At 38.2% G+C, this 16033-nt stretch overlaps 1 protein-coding gene across 1 annotated transcript in view; it reads left to right on the forward strand.

Annotated features, from left to right (window-relative positions):
- Itprid1 (ITPR interacting domain containing 1) overlaps positions 1–16033 on the forward strand; it is a 141027-nt gene that overhangs the window by 6194 nt on the left and 118800 nt on the right. Inside the window, exon 2 of the mRNA XM_008827561.1 lies at positions 15661–15723. The gene's annotated coding sequence lies outside the window, so the exon portion shown is untranslated. The remainder of the gene's footprint in view (positions 1–15660; positions 15724–16033) is intronic.

The raw sequence follows: 16033 nt of genomic DNA on the forward strand, positions 1-16033 counted from the left end.
GCATGCGGTTTGTAAGTATTTTGTTGAGAATTTGTGCATCTATGTTCATTAAGGATATGGGTCTATAGTTTCCTTTTTTGGTTGTATCTTTACCTGGTTTTGGTATTAGAGTGATGCTGGCTTCATAGAAGGAATTTGGAAGTTCTTCCTCCATTTCTATCTTTTTGAATAAATTAAGTAGTATTGGATTTATATCTTCTTTAAATGTTTGGTAGTATTCTGCTATAAATCCATCCGGTCCTGGGCTTTTCTTAGGTCAGGAGGTTTTGTATTACTGTTTCAATTTCCTTATGGATTATGGGTCTGTTTAAGCTGTTGATTGCTCCTTGGTTTAGTTTTGGTGGTTCCCATGCTTTTAGATATCCGTCCATTTCTTTTAGGTTTTCAAATTTAGTAGCATATAAGTTTTTAAAGTATTCCCTTATAATGTTCTGGATCTTTTTGGTGTCTGTTATGATGTTTCCCCTTTCATCTCTGATTTTGTTGATTTGGAGGTGCTCTTTCTTTCTTTTGGTTAATTGGGCTAAGGGTATGTCAATCTTGTTTATCTTTTCAAAGAACCAGGTCTTGGATTCATTGATTCTTTGTATTGTTTCTTTTGTTTCTATTTCATTAATTTACACTCTGGTTTTTGTTGTTTCTTCTTGTCTGCTAGGTTTGCGTTTCATTTGTTGCTGCTTTTCAAGTGTCTTGAGTTGTAATTTTGTCAATTATTTGTATTCCTTCTGATTTTTTAATGTAGGCACTTAGAACTATAAATCTCCCTCTAAGGATTGCTTTCAATGTGTCTCAGAGGTTTTGTTATATTGTATTGCCCTGTCATTTAGTTCCAGGAATACTTTTATTTATTTCTTATTTCTCCTTTGACCCATTCATCATTCAGGAGTGTGTTGTTTAATCTCCATGTGTTCATGTAGTTACTAGGGTTTCTTCCAGTGTTGATTTTAAGCTTTATTGCATAGTGATCTGATCAAATCCATGGAATTATTTCAATCTTTTCATATTTGTTGAGGTTTGTTTTGTGCCCCAGTATATGGTCGGTTTTGGAGAACATTCCATGGGATGCTGAATAGAAAGTATATTCTTTGGTTTGGGTAGACTATTCGGTAAATGTCTGTTAGGCCTATGTGATGTATGGCATTGTTTAATTCATATGTCTCTCTGTTAATTCTCTGTCATGTTGACCTATCTAATGGAGACAATGGGGTATTGAAGTACCCTACTCTTAATGAGTTGGAATTAATCTGGATCTAAAGTTCTGTAGTACTGTTTTTGTGAAGTTGGGTGCACCAGAGTTTGGTGAATATATGTTCATGATTGTAATATCTTCCAGGTCAATTGTTCCTATGATCAGAATGAAGTGGCCCTCTTTATCACTTCTGATCAGTTTTAGTTTAAAATCTATTTTTTCAGGTATTAGAATTGCAATGCCTGCCTTTTTTCTTAGTATCATTTGCTTGGTATATTCTTTTCCATCCTTTCACCTTAAGGTAGTGCCTGTCCTTGAAAGTGAGATGAATTTCTTGCAGACAACAAAAAGTTGAGTTTTATTTCTTAATCTATTCAACTAGTCTGTGTCTTTTGACTGGGGAGTTTAGTTCATTGCTATTTAAAGTTATTAGTGAAAGATGTATTAATGAAAGGTGTATCGATTCCTGTCATTTTCATTTCTGTTCACATTCTTGGTGTAGCTGTGCATTTCTATAGTTATATCTTTATTAAATCTCTTTCTATAACCCCTTGAGTATAGTCATTCCTTTCTTCAGCTCTTTGTATTGCTTCAAGAACTCTGTCAATGGCTCATTTTGTGGACATGAATTCTTTCAGCCTATTTATGTTGCTGAAGATTTTTCTTTCCCCTTCAACTATAATAAACATTTTGGCTGAGTAAAGTAATCTGGGTTGGCATCTGTGATCATTTAGAACTGGAAATACTTTGGTCCAGGCTCTTCGGGCTTTCATAGTTTGCACTGAAAAGTCAGCTGTAATCCTGATGGGTTTTCCTTTTTATGTGACTTGTTGATTTCCTTTTGCAGCTTTCAGTATTGTCTCTTTGTTCTGTATGTTTAGAGTTTTAACTATGATGTGCCATGGAGAGTTTCTTTTCTTGTCCTGTCTATTTGGTGTTCTATATGCTTCTTGTATTTGTATAGGCATGTCTTTCTTTAATTTTTGGAATTTTTCATCTACAATCCTGTTGAAGATCTGATCCATACCATTATCTTGAGATTCTTCTCCTTCCTATATGCCTATAATTCATAACTTTGGTCCTTTTATGGTATCACACAATTCCTGCATATTCCATTCTTGTGTTTTCTTAAATTTTTCATAATCTTTGCTTGAGTGGTCTAATTTGTGCACTTTATCTTCCAGTCTTGATAGTCTGTTTTCCATTTCTTTCATCCTTTTGGTGAGGCTTTCTCCTGTCATTTCTAATAGACTTACTGAGTGTTTCACTTCCTTCTTCATTTCAGCCTGAGTATTCTTCAATATTTCTCACTCTTTTCTGAACTCATTCAGAAGTTTATCCCTATCTTCTTTCAGTTCTTTAATTTCTTTGTGTGTTCTTTAAATTCACTGAATTATTTTATCATGTTTATAATTGTTCTTATAAATTTCATGTCTGTTATCTCTAGGAAGTTCTCATTGTATTCTTCTAGAGGACTATTGGTACTTGGTGGGGTATATTATTTTGGTTTTTCATGTTATTATTTTTTCACTGTGACTTTGACATGTTGTCCTAGTTTGTTTCTCCATTGCTGTGACAAAACACTCTGACCAATACCAACTTGGGGAGGAAAGGGTTGATTTAGCTTACATATCCCAAGTCACATTTCATCTGGGAGCCCAAGGTAGGAGCTCAGGGCAGGAACCTGGAGGTGGGTGGGAGCTGGAGCACAGACCATGGAGGAATGCTGCTTACTGGCTTGCTCTCCTGGCCCATGCTCAACCTGCTTTCTTATACAACATAGGCCCACCTGCCCAGGGTTGGCTGAGCCCTCCCACACCACTCAACAATCAAGAAGGTGCCCCATGGAAATGGCCACAGTCCAGTCCAATGAAGGCAGTTCCCCAATTGAGGCTCCGTCAACCCAGGTGTATCAAGTTGACACCAAAGCTATCCCGCACACATGTGGATTTCTTGTGTAGTTTCTGTTTCTTGTGTGAAACCCAAGCCTTCCTTTGTTGAGTTTAGGTCTGCTTCTTTTTGTAAACTTTATGTGCCTTTGTGGTTTACTTGTTGGGCATGAACAGCTGCTTGGTCTAGGCTTGAGGTTCTCTCAGTTAATTTTATATTGGAGTGGCCAAATTGCTTTCATCTTGCTGCTCAGGAGTTCCCAAAGAGGCCCAAATCGCATGAGGATCAGATGCTCTCATGCTTTCTCATAAGGTCTGGATCCCTCCAGGAATGATGCTGTCCTCAGGAATTTAGGGGCTGGGCTGGCCTGGGAGCAGGGCCCAGGAAAGTTGCCAGCCCCAGGAAGCTTGTGGTTGTGCCACCCAGGCATGCCAAGGGAGGTGGTGGCAGGAAGAGGCCCCGAGGGCTTCTGGGGACTACAGGGAGGAATTGGGTTGGTCTGGATGCAAAAAATCCAGAAGCAGTGGGGATTGTGGGCCAAGAGGTCAGTCCAGGGGTCTGAGGCCTGTGCCCAGGCTAGAAGGAGAGATGGGGTGGGAGAGCTGGGAGGGTGAATGAGGCTGGGTTAGTCAAGGTGCAGTGGGCTCTGGACCTACCAAGGAAAGATGCAGGCCCCAGGAAGATGGTGACTGTGCTGCCAGGGATGCAAAGGTAGGTGGGGGTAGGAAGAGGGCCTGAGGGTTCCTGGGGACTACAGGGAGGAGTTGGGTTGGTCTGGATGCAAAGCATCCAGAATCAGTGGGAATTCTGAGCCAAGAGGTCAGTCCAGAGGTCTGGGGTTCCAAGACAAGAAATGGTCCAGTACCCAGGCTAGGAGGAGAGATGGGGTGGGGGAGCTGAGAGGATGAACAAGGCTGGGGGAGTCAAGGTGTGGTGGGTGCTGCCAAACTTACCCAGGAAAGATGCTGACCCTAGGAAACTAAAATATTTTCTAAAACAAATTTGATCGTAGACCTTTAAATAGATCATTTGCTGGAATTTTTTCTAGTTGAATTTGGACTTATGTATAAATATACAAAGTCCTTTTCAAATAATCTTTATTCATTTATCACCTCTTGTCAATAAACCCCTGTAGTTTTACATTCCAACCTTATTATTAACAGGCTAGATCATTAATAATCATTGACTTATTATTAAAATAGCATAGAGACCCTATTCAAAAGGAAATATTTTTACCTCAGAGGGTTTGTATCTTCTTCCCACCAAAAATGTGCTCGTAGGAACCTAGAGATTGCTGAGTCTTTGCTGTAGACTCTCCAAGTTTGTGACACTATAATTAACCCGAAAGGAAAAATGAAGGAAATACAATTAACTCTTTTATCCAGAAAGCCTGATCTGAGCACCTGTTCTTTTTACCTCTCCTTATGCCTGTAACAGGAGGTGCTGCTGTCTTTATCTAAGTATGTGTGCCTTAATCTAAGTATGTCTCCTCCTCAGTGCCTTCCTGTGATTGAGGTTATTCCAAATTGTGGTCTTTTGTAGCACCATCTCCTGGCAATTTAAACAGATACAGAAGCATATATTATAAGCCCTGGCTACTACCTTGAGATTTCCCGGACACTGAGCTGTACATCTTTATTTTGATTGATTGTCCAGAGGAGACATGTGTTGCCTACTGTGGTTTAGAATCATACACTGTGTCTAATTCTTGTTCATAACTCCATTTTCATGTGTTCACTTCTGTAAACAACATTTTTATTCATGATTTGAGAATGTCACACAATGTATTTTGATCATAGTTTCCCTTCTCCCAACTGCTCCCTGTTCTACCCCTACCTCCCTATCCACCCAGCTGCCTGTTCTTCCCGCCCCTCACCTCATCGAGTTCGATATGTGTTGCCCAAAAACTTCTGGGTGTGCAGTCTTCCCTAGATTGTGGTCACCCTACCTCATCATACAAGGCTGCTAACAAACTTGCACTGCTGACCTGGTTCACCTTCTTGACCATTAACTCTCCACTCCCAATCTTCTCTGTCCTCTTCCGTCTCCTCCCAGCAGCTGCAGCTGCTGAGATCTCCAGCATCTCTGCCCTGTTGGGTTTGGAATGTTTTTCTCTCAGACACTAATACAATTGTCCTTGAGTTTCCTTCTGAATCCAGTTTTATATTTTAATGTTTATATTTTAATTTTTATGGGTACATCCGCACGTGTTTGAAAGTACAAGTGCACAGGCACGTGGAATCCAGAGGACATCCTCGGGTGTTGCTGCTCAGGTGATTTCTACCTTTCTTTCTTTCTTTTTTTAAATAGGGTCTCTCACTGGCCTAGAACTCACCAAGTAGGGAAGGCTAGCTGGCCAGCAAGTCAAAGGGATCTGTCTCTGACTCTCTAGCACTGCAGTTATAAGTGTGTAAAACCACACCTAGCATTTTTTTATATAGGTTCTGGGGATCAAACTCAGGCCCTCATTCCTGTGACACAAGTATTTTACCAAGTGAGCTATCTCCCAAAGTCCCAATTTCTACACTGTTTGCATCTTTTTGTTTTGTTTTATGTCTTCAGAAGTTCTTTAGTAGGGATAAAAGTTCATTATCTGTCCTTGGAGAATATGAATATAGTTACATGCTCCATAATGAAGGGAATATATGGCAGTAGTTCTGTAAGATTAATGCTCATGCTGTAATTCGTGTGTGTACTCTATGATGCTCAACATTCACCCAGTGAATCATTTCTAGGAATGTATTCCCGTTGTTAAACAATACATAATCATACCTTATGCTATACAGGTCTGTCATTCTAATACTTTTTACTAGAATTCAGTTTTGCTTTAAATTAATATTGATACTGCTGTTTTTAAAAATTTTATGTATATGAGAGTTTTGCCTACGTGTGTGTTTACAGCATGTGCATGCAATGCCTGAAGAGGCCAGAAGAGAGCATTAGTTCCCCTGGAACTGGAGTTATGGATGGTTGTTAGCTGCCATGTGAGTGCTGGGAACAAAACCCAGTTCCTCTGCAAGATCAGCCAGTGCTCTTAAGGGCTGAGCTATCTTGCCAGGGGCTGTGTGCCCCACCCATTTTTAAAAGAATTTCTCTGGGAATGTATTTTTTTTATTTCACCCTTCCTCTATTGTTCTTTTTCATAACTCCTGATACAGTTATATTTATTATAACTACACACCTATAAGGCCTGTCATATTGACTATTTGCATCTTTTTTGATTCTGCTGTGTGTTGATCTGATTGCTGTTTTTAGTTGTTATATTTCTTCAATTTGATTTTGATTTTCAAGTGGCTGAAATAAATATATTTATAGCCAAGGAGGTATTGCTGAAATGCTACTGGGAGAGAAAGAATCCGTTTTCTTTAAGGATGTGGCCCCTGGTGGGTGGACCACAACCCAGGGCAGGTTCCACATCTGAGTATTCAAACAACACATATTGGACTTGATGGGGAGAAAAGAAAAATAACACAAAGGAGGGTGGCCAAGGAGGTTGGAGGGTCTCGGAGGGGTTGGAGAAGGAGAGGAATATGATCAAAGTACTTTGTATGTAGTTGTAAAAGAATGAATAAAATGACAAATTTCAAAAACCTAATTTCTAAACATACTCTGGCCATTCTTAGCCCTTAAGTTAATTCTAGCTGAGGAACTTTTGGCAAATGAGAGTTGCTGGGAGAGGGAGAGCACTTTAAGGGTGTGATGCAGGGTAGACTAACCAGCCTTCAGCAGATGGGCCTACACCAAAGGACATCTGGGGCCACAGATTTGACTCAATAGACTGGGTGTGTTGGGGGGATTAAAAGGAGTGCATATAGGGGAGGGGATCTAAATGTGATAAAAATATATAATGCGAAGTTCACAAAGATTAAATTAAAAACTTTAAAAATATGAATTATCATCAAATTTTAGGACTCATAACCAAATAGCAACCACCACTAATAATCTTCACAATAATAAATTATAAGATAACATGAATAATTTTTTGTCTTTTTGAGACAGGGTCTCCCTGTAACCCCAAATACTTAACATTTAAGGAATAAAGCCCATAATTCTAATCCCTTCTAGGAAGCAGTGTAAAAGAGGATATGTTCCAAAACAATTTGTGAAGCTAAACACCTTGCTATTGCTATTTAATGAGAACATTATAATAAAGAAAAAAAATACTGGTTAATCTCCTTCATTAATAAGAAAATTTAAAAACCTAAGCAAAATATTATAAAAATCAATTCAGTGGATATACAAATTTGTAGCAGTACTTTATGACCTATTTGATTTTATTTTAGGTTTTCAAAATTCATATAACAGTCAGAAACTTAGTCAGTGAAATTTACTACATTAATAAAATAAGATAAAAATACTGTATGATGTAAAAATAATTTGATATGAATCAACATTTACCTATGATTTCTAAAACATTTAGGAAACTAGGAATAAAATACATAAACTTGGAAAAAAAATACATATATGGTCTTCCCCAGCCAGTCTAGAACTCACCATGTAGACCAGATTGGCCTCAATTTCACAAAGATCCACCTGCCTCTGCCTCTGAGTGCTAGGACTAAAGGTGGGCACCACCACAACTAAAGGATATTTTTGGAGTCTTATGACAAACATATTTCATTAATGATAAAACATAAAAGATCCCCCTCATGAATCTGGGAATGTCATGAGGCCACCTAAACTTTGTTTTTGCTTATAAACCAGATCTTTCCCTATTATTTCCCATACCCTGTTTATTCACCATCCTAAATGCCTCAGAACCACATCGCATGCTACCCACTGTGTAATCTTTTCCCATCACCAACATCCATATCTGCTCTGTGACTTTATGTACTGCCAGTTATCCATGGTGAAAGCATTGTCAGTACTTTCTGGTTTATCTTTCAGAGCCATCTACCAACCTTTAGTAAATTTCCTGTCTATACCTGTTTCCCTTCTTTATTCTCCCTTGTCATTTAAAGTCTACACCAGTAGTGAAAAGCTGCTTTGAATTTGCTGCTAGACATTAATGACCAGAATGGGCCATCAGGAATGTTGGAAATGGAAAGATGTGGTTGGCAGAAGCTGCTGATAGCCACTTGTGAAAATGTTGGGCAATGCGTAGGCATTTCAAGGAGACCACTGGAGCTAGAACTTCCTACTATGGCTACCTCTCCTTGTGCTCCCAACTACTTTCTGTAGTTGGTTGGTGAGTCTTACTCATCAACCGAGGATAGTAAGAAGCGCACTTACATGTGAGGTGATTCCTATAAAACAAATGACAAGGATATTTAGGACAGACTCTCCAAGTTAGAAATTGCCTTAAGGTTTGCCAAATCTGCCTGCGTTAAGGAAGGAATCTCCTCAACAACACATCAGTAGCCTGTTTCTGCATATATGAATTTACTAGGATGTGCTTTGGTTTCAGAATTTAATCCTTAAGGTTAAGGATTAAATGAGGATCCTGATATCATTACAGCTTCTTGTGATTATTTATAAAAAAACAGGATCTCTTTCCATCTCTTGGTTCCTTGAGACGTTCTGGTTATGGTCAGAGTGAGAAAGCATGGATGGTTGTATCTGTGATGACAGAGGAATAAAGAATACTATTGGAGGTTGCCTCTGTGGATTGTACAAGTGGGAATAAGGATTTAAGAACAAATGCTGTTCTCCCTCATTTGTGGATTGCAGCATCAATCCCTTATATGTGAGTACATAAATTCTGATGTAGCACCAGGAGCCAGGGAAAGGGAAAGGATACACAGAGGTAAAGAAAAAAAAGAACCTGAAGGGGGACAGTAGGGAACAGATGTTACCAGATCTTTGTTTTGATTTGATGAGAGAAGTTTTTCATTTATGTAACTAAGAGCATTGTCATCATAATGGGACTGAAATATAATGTGAGTCTCATCATGGAATGACATGATTTTAAACTTGAAATGTATTCAATTCATGATCTTTAAAAATTGCTCATTCTATAGAGATTATTTTATTGTGTATGATATACATAGTATGTTATGTACATGCATATATCTATATATCTTATTTTTAAAGATGTTTAAACTTCACAATCAAATCTACCCAGGGGTAGAGCTCCCACATATCCCTTACCCTTTATGTATAGCTCCCCACAGTTATCAACATCCCTCACTAGAGTAACATATTGCTGCAATAAATAAATGATACTGACAAACCATCATCACCCAAGATCCATGGTTTACACTGTTGTTCACTCCTGGTGCCTATTCTATGAACAAACATATAATGTCATGTATAAAACATTACAAAGTTATGAATAATAGTTTCACTGCCCTGAGAACATCCTCTGTGCTCTTCCCTTTCATCCGTTCCTCTTCCCTAACCCTCAGCAATTACTGATTTTTATTCTGACTTCATAATTTGCCTCCTAGAAAGTCTTTCAGTTGCAATGTACAGTCTTTGGAGACTAGTTTCCTTTATTTAACAAAATGTGTTTCAGGGTGTTTGGCATCTTTACGTGTTATATCTTATATCTATTGTGTAGCTGTACCATAGTTTATGCATTCATCTCCTAAGGGGCATCTTGGATATTTCCAAGTTTTTTCAGTTAAGAATAAAGCTGCTGTAAATATCTGTGTGCAAGTTTTTGTATGGACATAAGTTTTCAACTCTTTTTTATAAATAACAAGGAGTATGATTGCTGGATCATATGGTAAGAATGTGTTTTGTTTTGTAAGAAACTGCAAAGTTGTCTTCCAAAGAGGCTGTAGTATTTTTCAGCAATGAATGAGAGTCCCATGTTGTTCTACACACTTGCTAGCACTTGGTATTGTCAGTGTTATGGGTTTGGGCCATTCTGGTAGGTATGTAGGGATATGTTGTCTGTATTTTCCTGATGACATACAGTATGGAGCATCTTTGCAAGTGCTTATTTGCCACCAGTGCATCTCCTCTGATGAAGTCTCTCTTAAGGTTTGGGGGCACTATTTAATCTGTTCAATGTTAAGAGCTCTATGGATTTTGTGGACAGTAGTCTTTTAATAAACAGGTTCTTCATAAATATTTTAGCCCTGCCTGTGGTTTATCTACTTTTTCTTGACAGTAACTTTCACCGAGTAGAAAAATTTAATTCCAACAATACCCAGCTTCTAAGTTCTTTCTTCATAGATTATGCTAGTGTCATTTATAAAGATTCATCATCATTTCTAGGTCATTTAGACTTTCTTCTATGTTAATTTTTGGAAAATTTTGTAATTTTGCATTTGACATTTAGGTTTGTGATTCACACTGATTTCATTTTCATGCATGGTGTAAGTTCTGCGTCCAAATTCATTGTTTTGCATGTGAAAATCTTAATTTTCTAGTGCCATTTGTTAAAAGGCTACATTTTCTCCATTGAATTCCCTTTACCCTTTTGTCAAAGATAAATGAACTGTATTATCTACTTATGAACTTTCTGTTTTAATGATCTACTGTACTTCAGGTACAGCGTAAAGGGTATAGGGGAGAGATTTTTGCCTTGTTCCTGATCTTAGCGTGACAGCTTCTAGCTTCTCAATATGATGTGAGTTGGAGGGCTTTTGTAGATATTATTTCTTAAGTTGAGAACTCTTAGTTTGCCAGTCATATTTTAAAGACAGCAGGAAAGACACATGAAAGAGATATGTGATAGAGCCCAGGTGAGGGCTGCTTAAGAGCACTAACTGTAGGTTAGATGACTTATCACTTTGTAAGCCAGCATTAAAGAGAATATGTCTGTCACAAAACCACTCTTACAGCCTATATATTCTGTAATTGTCCTCATGTATTTCAGTCCCCGTGTCTGGAATGCTTTTCTATTCATTTCTCTATCTTCAAGAGCTGGAACCAAACTTTCTCTTTTCTGAGAAGCTTGCTGTGTTCTCAAATGAAATTTTTCCTCTTGTAGTATTTGAGTGATTGTTTTGTGTTTCTGCTAAAATACATATTATGTTCATTGCTTCTCAAAAGTTTCTTATACACAGTAGACACGCAAATATTTAATTAAATTAAGTTGTCAAATACCATTATTGAATTCATTTACTTTTAATGGGTTACTTATACAATGTGCTTTATAAATAACTTCTGGTATGTGATACCATAATGAACAGTCTGTACTTTTCATATACTAAGAACACAGAACCCCAAATCAGAAGCAATCATTCATTCACTCAGGAAAGAGTTTTTATTGATCATCATTGCTGATCATCTTCAACAATGATTGTCCTAAGTGTCATGGACACAAAAGAATGCATGAATTCAGTTAGCTCATTTATATCATAGGAGAAGCAGTAGGAAAATGAATCATTCAGTTTGAGAGTGGTGAGTGTTGTAGCAAAGGTTTGCACAAAAGAAGTCTTCTAGAACAAGTTCTATTTTATAATGAACTTTTATAATGAAACAGCATCCTGGAAGAGGAAGGCAATGCTTTTAACAAGATTTGTAGTCAACAAGATTAGAAAGGAGAATGGACTAGAGAGCATTATTTCTCAGCATTTAGAGTGTGGCATAGTTGAAGGAACTTAGATTGCAGTGACGTTAGAATAGGAGACGAAATAGATCCCCGATGTTCCCTCATCCTTCATTCCTCCTCACCAGGATGAGACTAGGCAAATGTGGAGAAGACAGCAGTGGCAATCATGGGGAAGGAGAAAACAGTCACTGAAGAAGGAAAATCTCTTTGAAGTTGGAGAATGACTAGAAAAGGAAAAACAGACGGTAAATCAGTTGGTCCAGCATCACCAGCCTTAAAGGCATTTCAGGTTTCCAGGAAATAGTGTATATGGTCCTTCAATCAGTCTTTTACTTATTTTCACCAGTCCAAAATGGTAACTCAAGTTCATGAAACCCGACATTGGGTTCCAGTTGGGGCACAACTGCCTTGTCTTTAAATCCAACTTGCTCTTAAATGGCAAGAGTAAGCAACCTTCACACATTTCATGGTGGGAGGAAGCCACCCACAGAACAAGTCATCACAGACCGCCTGTTCCTCCCCACAGAGTGTTGACAGAACACTCTCTTCCTGAGGATATGCCTCTACTTCTCTGAATCATTTGGAAATCTTCACAAGTGTTTGTGGGACTTCAGTACTTGGATGTGCAGTGAGACAGAAGGGCATTCCTGGCTTGCTTTGTCTTGAGGTTTTGAATCTTCCAAACTTAACAAGTAATGGAACAATGGTTCTGTCTTATTTTTGTAATTTTGATGAATATGACTTTAAAACACTTTAAGTGTCAACTCCTTAGCTACATATTAAATAGTCTATGTGGAAGATGGAAACAGAAAATGAAATTACAGAATTATCTCACATCACCCAATTTTTTCATATTGTGTGAAAGGAAATTACATTCCAAGAAAACATGAAGCTACAGGCCCAGTGTCATACAGCCAACTGAAAACTATTTGTTGACTAATTAAACTCGAAAATACATACTCTTCGTTTCCCTGGTGATGGATTAAAATCTTTCATTTGCTTGTTGAGAAGCTAATAAAAGAAGTTAGAAAGGATTCCGATAGTTTTTAGACAATATTTTTAGATGGTATTTATTGAAATATGAATATTGCTTGTGTTTATGTCTGTTCTTGTGGATAATCACATTATTCTAATTTATGTCTAGCATGCACTAATTACTCCTTCCTTCCTCTTTTTTATAGTTGCTTAACTGTTAAACAGCAAACTAATCTTCACTATTTAACCAGCTTTGCTTTGATGTCCTTGGACTGTTCATGGTTTTCATTTACACATCCATTCATTCATTCAATGAACATATACTGAGAGCCTTTTCCATGTGAATATGACAAGCGAGCTGAGGAATCTGTCCTGAAGAGAATCTCAGGGTGGTTCAAATTAAATGTAAAATATAGACTTACCAAACAAACTCCACATCTTAATGGTGATTTACAATTAGCTACGGGTTACAGAGAAGCAGATAAAGACAAAATCATACAGGGAAAGCAATTAGACAGAAGGAAGAAATAGCCACCAAAGACTGAGTTGTAGAAAACTCAATATTTAGAATCTTAAGAGAGAAAAGCCAGTTTGAGAAAGATTTACAGTAAGTAGGAATAAATGATGAAAGGCATATTATTAAAAACATAATTAAAATATTTCTATTAAAAGGAAGTGCTCAAGTACATTAAAAGCTTCCAGAAACTCTTAAAATGGCAAGAACTGAGAGTAAGCTACTAGAGTTCTGACTTACTGGGTTACAACGTAGAAGGTGTGGATGGTTGGTGTGTAGACAGCAGCCTCTTGTAGACTCAGCTGAGACTGTAAATTCTGGTTCATGTCAGATTGACAGCAGTGGAGGTGGTTTTTGAGTTATATTGCTAGGGTGTTCCTCTTTTTTTAGTGAGTTAATGTGAAAGGAAGACAGGAATCAAGGAAGACTTGTAGGTCATTGACTAAGAAGCTACACTAAGGGGGATGCCGTTTGCTGGGATGCAGAATGCTAAAGGTATGTTGGGGAGAAAGCAAAAACCAAGTAAACAATAAAAATTCACTGTTGCACATGCTCAGTTTGTGTAAAAATATTCATGTGAGTAAGCGAATGGAAATGCCATAACCTGAAGTTGAACCAGATTTGCACATTTGATTTGGGGAATCATTAACACTTGACTAGAAAATCATGATGAAGTTCAGGATTTGGGAAGGCAGGTGGAGGATTGTTTTAAAATAGATCATGTTGACTGGGTTTGGTGGCGCACGCCTTTAATCCCAGCACTTGGGAGGCAGAAGCAGGTGGATCTTTGTGAGTTCAAGGCCAGCCTGGTCTACATAGTGAGTTCTAGGACAGCTGGGGCTACAGGGAGACCCTGTCTCAAAAAAGACAAAAAAAATAGATCATGTTATAGTGTGTTGAAAATTGAATGGAATGACTCAATGATGGGCAGAGATGGTACCAAAGGAAAGTTTGTATAGAGTAGACGTAATATCAGATGATTGAATTTGGATTTTGGAGGGCATGCTCTAACAGTGATGACGCTTGACTATGGAAATTTAGTGGAAAGATTACTGAAAGTAAGAAGGTTGTGAACTTATTGGACTAATGCTAGTGGGCCATCTACATTAACAATGACCTTCCAGAAAGATGACAGGAAAGCATTCTATTGTCAGTAAGTAAATATTGTAGATATTTATGACTCTGTTCTCTGATTATAGATGAGAGAAAGTAATGTCTATAGGCAGCAAGGTAAGCATAGAAGAAATTAAATTTATACCATTCTTAGTGTGTGGTCCACACTGTATGTCAGGAAAGAAAAAAGGTCATGGCCTGAGGGTAACAAGGGAAACTACACTTGGGTTTAAGTTAGGTTAAGGAGATGAAGGCAAGTTCAATTCTGAGGTTAGGCTGCAGGGGATCAGTGCACGGCACTGTGTGAGTCCCAGGGGTCAGGAGAGTCCAGGAAGGGGAAAGGACTGGACCAGATGCTGTCATGTCAGTGCCACACGAGTGTGACTCCATGGATTGGTGAGACAATGCCCATTCTTCAGTTCGCTTAGGGCACCAGTTCTCAGAGCTGGACTGTTAGCTGTGGAAATGAAGTGAGTGGAATTGAGCCTTTAAGTAATCTTTTTGTTCAGTGTGAGCTCTGACAGTTGCCTTCATAGATAACTGAAGTCAAGGCTGGGAAGGAGCAGTTAATACAAGAGCACTGGGCAGTCTTACATAACCTTCTCGTAAATGCTATTAATTGAGTCAGTCTATAGGAAGGATAGAAGGGAGGAAGGCAAGGATGGACACAATTTGAGAGCTTACCAAGGCCTAAAGAAAGCCTCAGATAATGAGGCTTCAGAAAGAAGCTAATAAACAGGTGGTAGAGATCGTTCCTGTGGACCCAGGATATGTTGAAGTTGCCCCATTATGAGGTCCCTTTCTTGACCACAGGGCTCCTTTGGAAGTCATGACCAAGGCCAGCACTGTAGCCTGTAACTGTTCCCATGAGATCTAGTTCCTACCTGAAGGCATTTCAAGACCCTAATAGGAGTCTCTAGCATGCCTCAAGGCATCAGCATTCACGTGGTCACGGAAATACCATATTCTCACGCCTCCCAACTATTTCTGTTATCCAAACTAAGTAATCTCAAGACAACACAGGTTATCCACAAAGTGTCAAATCTTATATTGATAGGTATATTGGTTAGTTTTAAATGTGAACAGGTTATCCACAGAGTGTCAACTTCTTGTTTTGATAAGTTTGATGGTTAATTTTAAATGTCAACTTTATACAACCTAGAACACAGGAAGAGTCTCACTTGAGAAATTGTCTCTGTCAGGTTGGTTTGTGGCAGATCATATTAATTGTAATTGATGTAAGTAGACATTGTGGGTGGCAGTAGTCCCTGGGCAGGAAGTCCTGAACTACATAGGACAGGCGAACACAAACAAGTAGATCTGTGCATCTGTTTCTCTCTGTTCTTGACTATGGATGTGACTAGCTGCTTATGTTCCTACCTCAACTTCACCTCAACAATAGGCTGTAAGCTGGAATTTAAATCCATTTCTTCCCCTATGTGGACATGTTGGGTATTTTGTTAGGGTGTTTCATCATAGCAACAGAAATGAAAGGGGAATAATTGGTGATTCTTTTCCTTCACTTAACAGCTCTTGACAGGATAACGACAAGAACATTGACAAGAGAAGGAAACATAAAGAGAGCCAACAACTGTAAGTACTGATTTCTCTGTGGCTATTTCCCATTACTTTTTTCATAGAAAGCAGATATTTTTCCAGAAACAAAGGAACAGATTATAAGAAAAGTTTGACAATCCCCTCAAGAAGTCAGAACGTAACAGAACTATGATAAAAGTCAGGGCTGTCTGACCCGACAATACCTGCTTTTTGAGGTATTTTTAAAATTGATTTTCTTTTATTTTCATGCAATATAATTTGATGGCATTTAGGTCCACTCCCACCTCCCCTCATTGACCCCACCCCTTTTATCAAATTCTCATTCATATATATATATATATATATA

Source organism: Nannospalax galili, unplaced genomic scaffold (genome assembly GCF_000622305.1).
Source record: "Nannospalax galili isolate Female #2095 unplaced genomic scaffold, S.galili_v1.0 scaffold132, whole genome shotgun sequence".
Lineage (NCBI taxonomy): Eukaryota > Metazoa > Chordata > Mammalia > Rodentia > Spalacidae > Nannospalax > Nannospalax galili.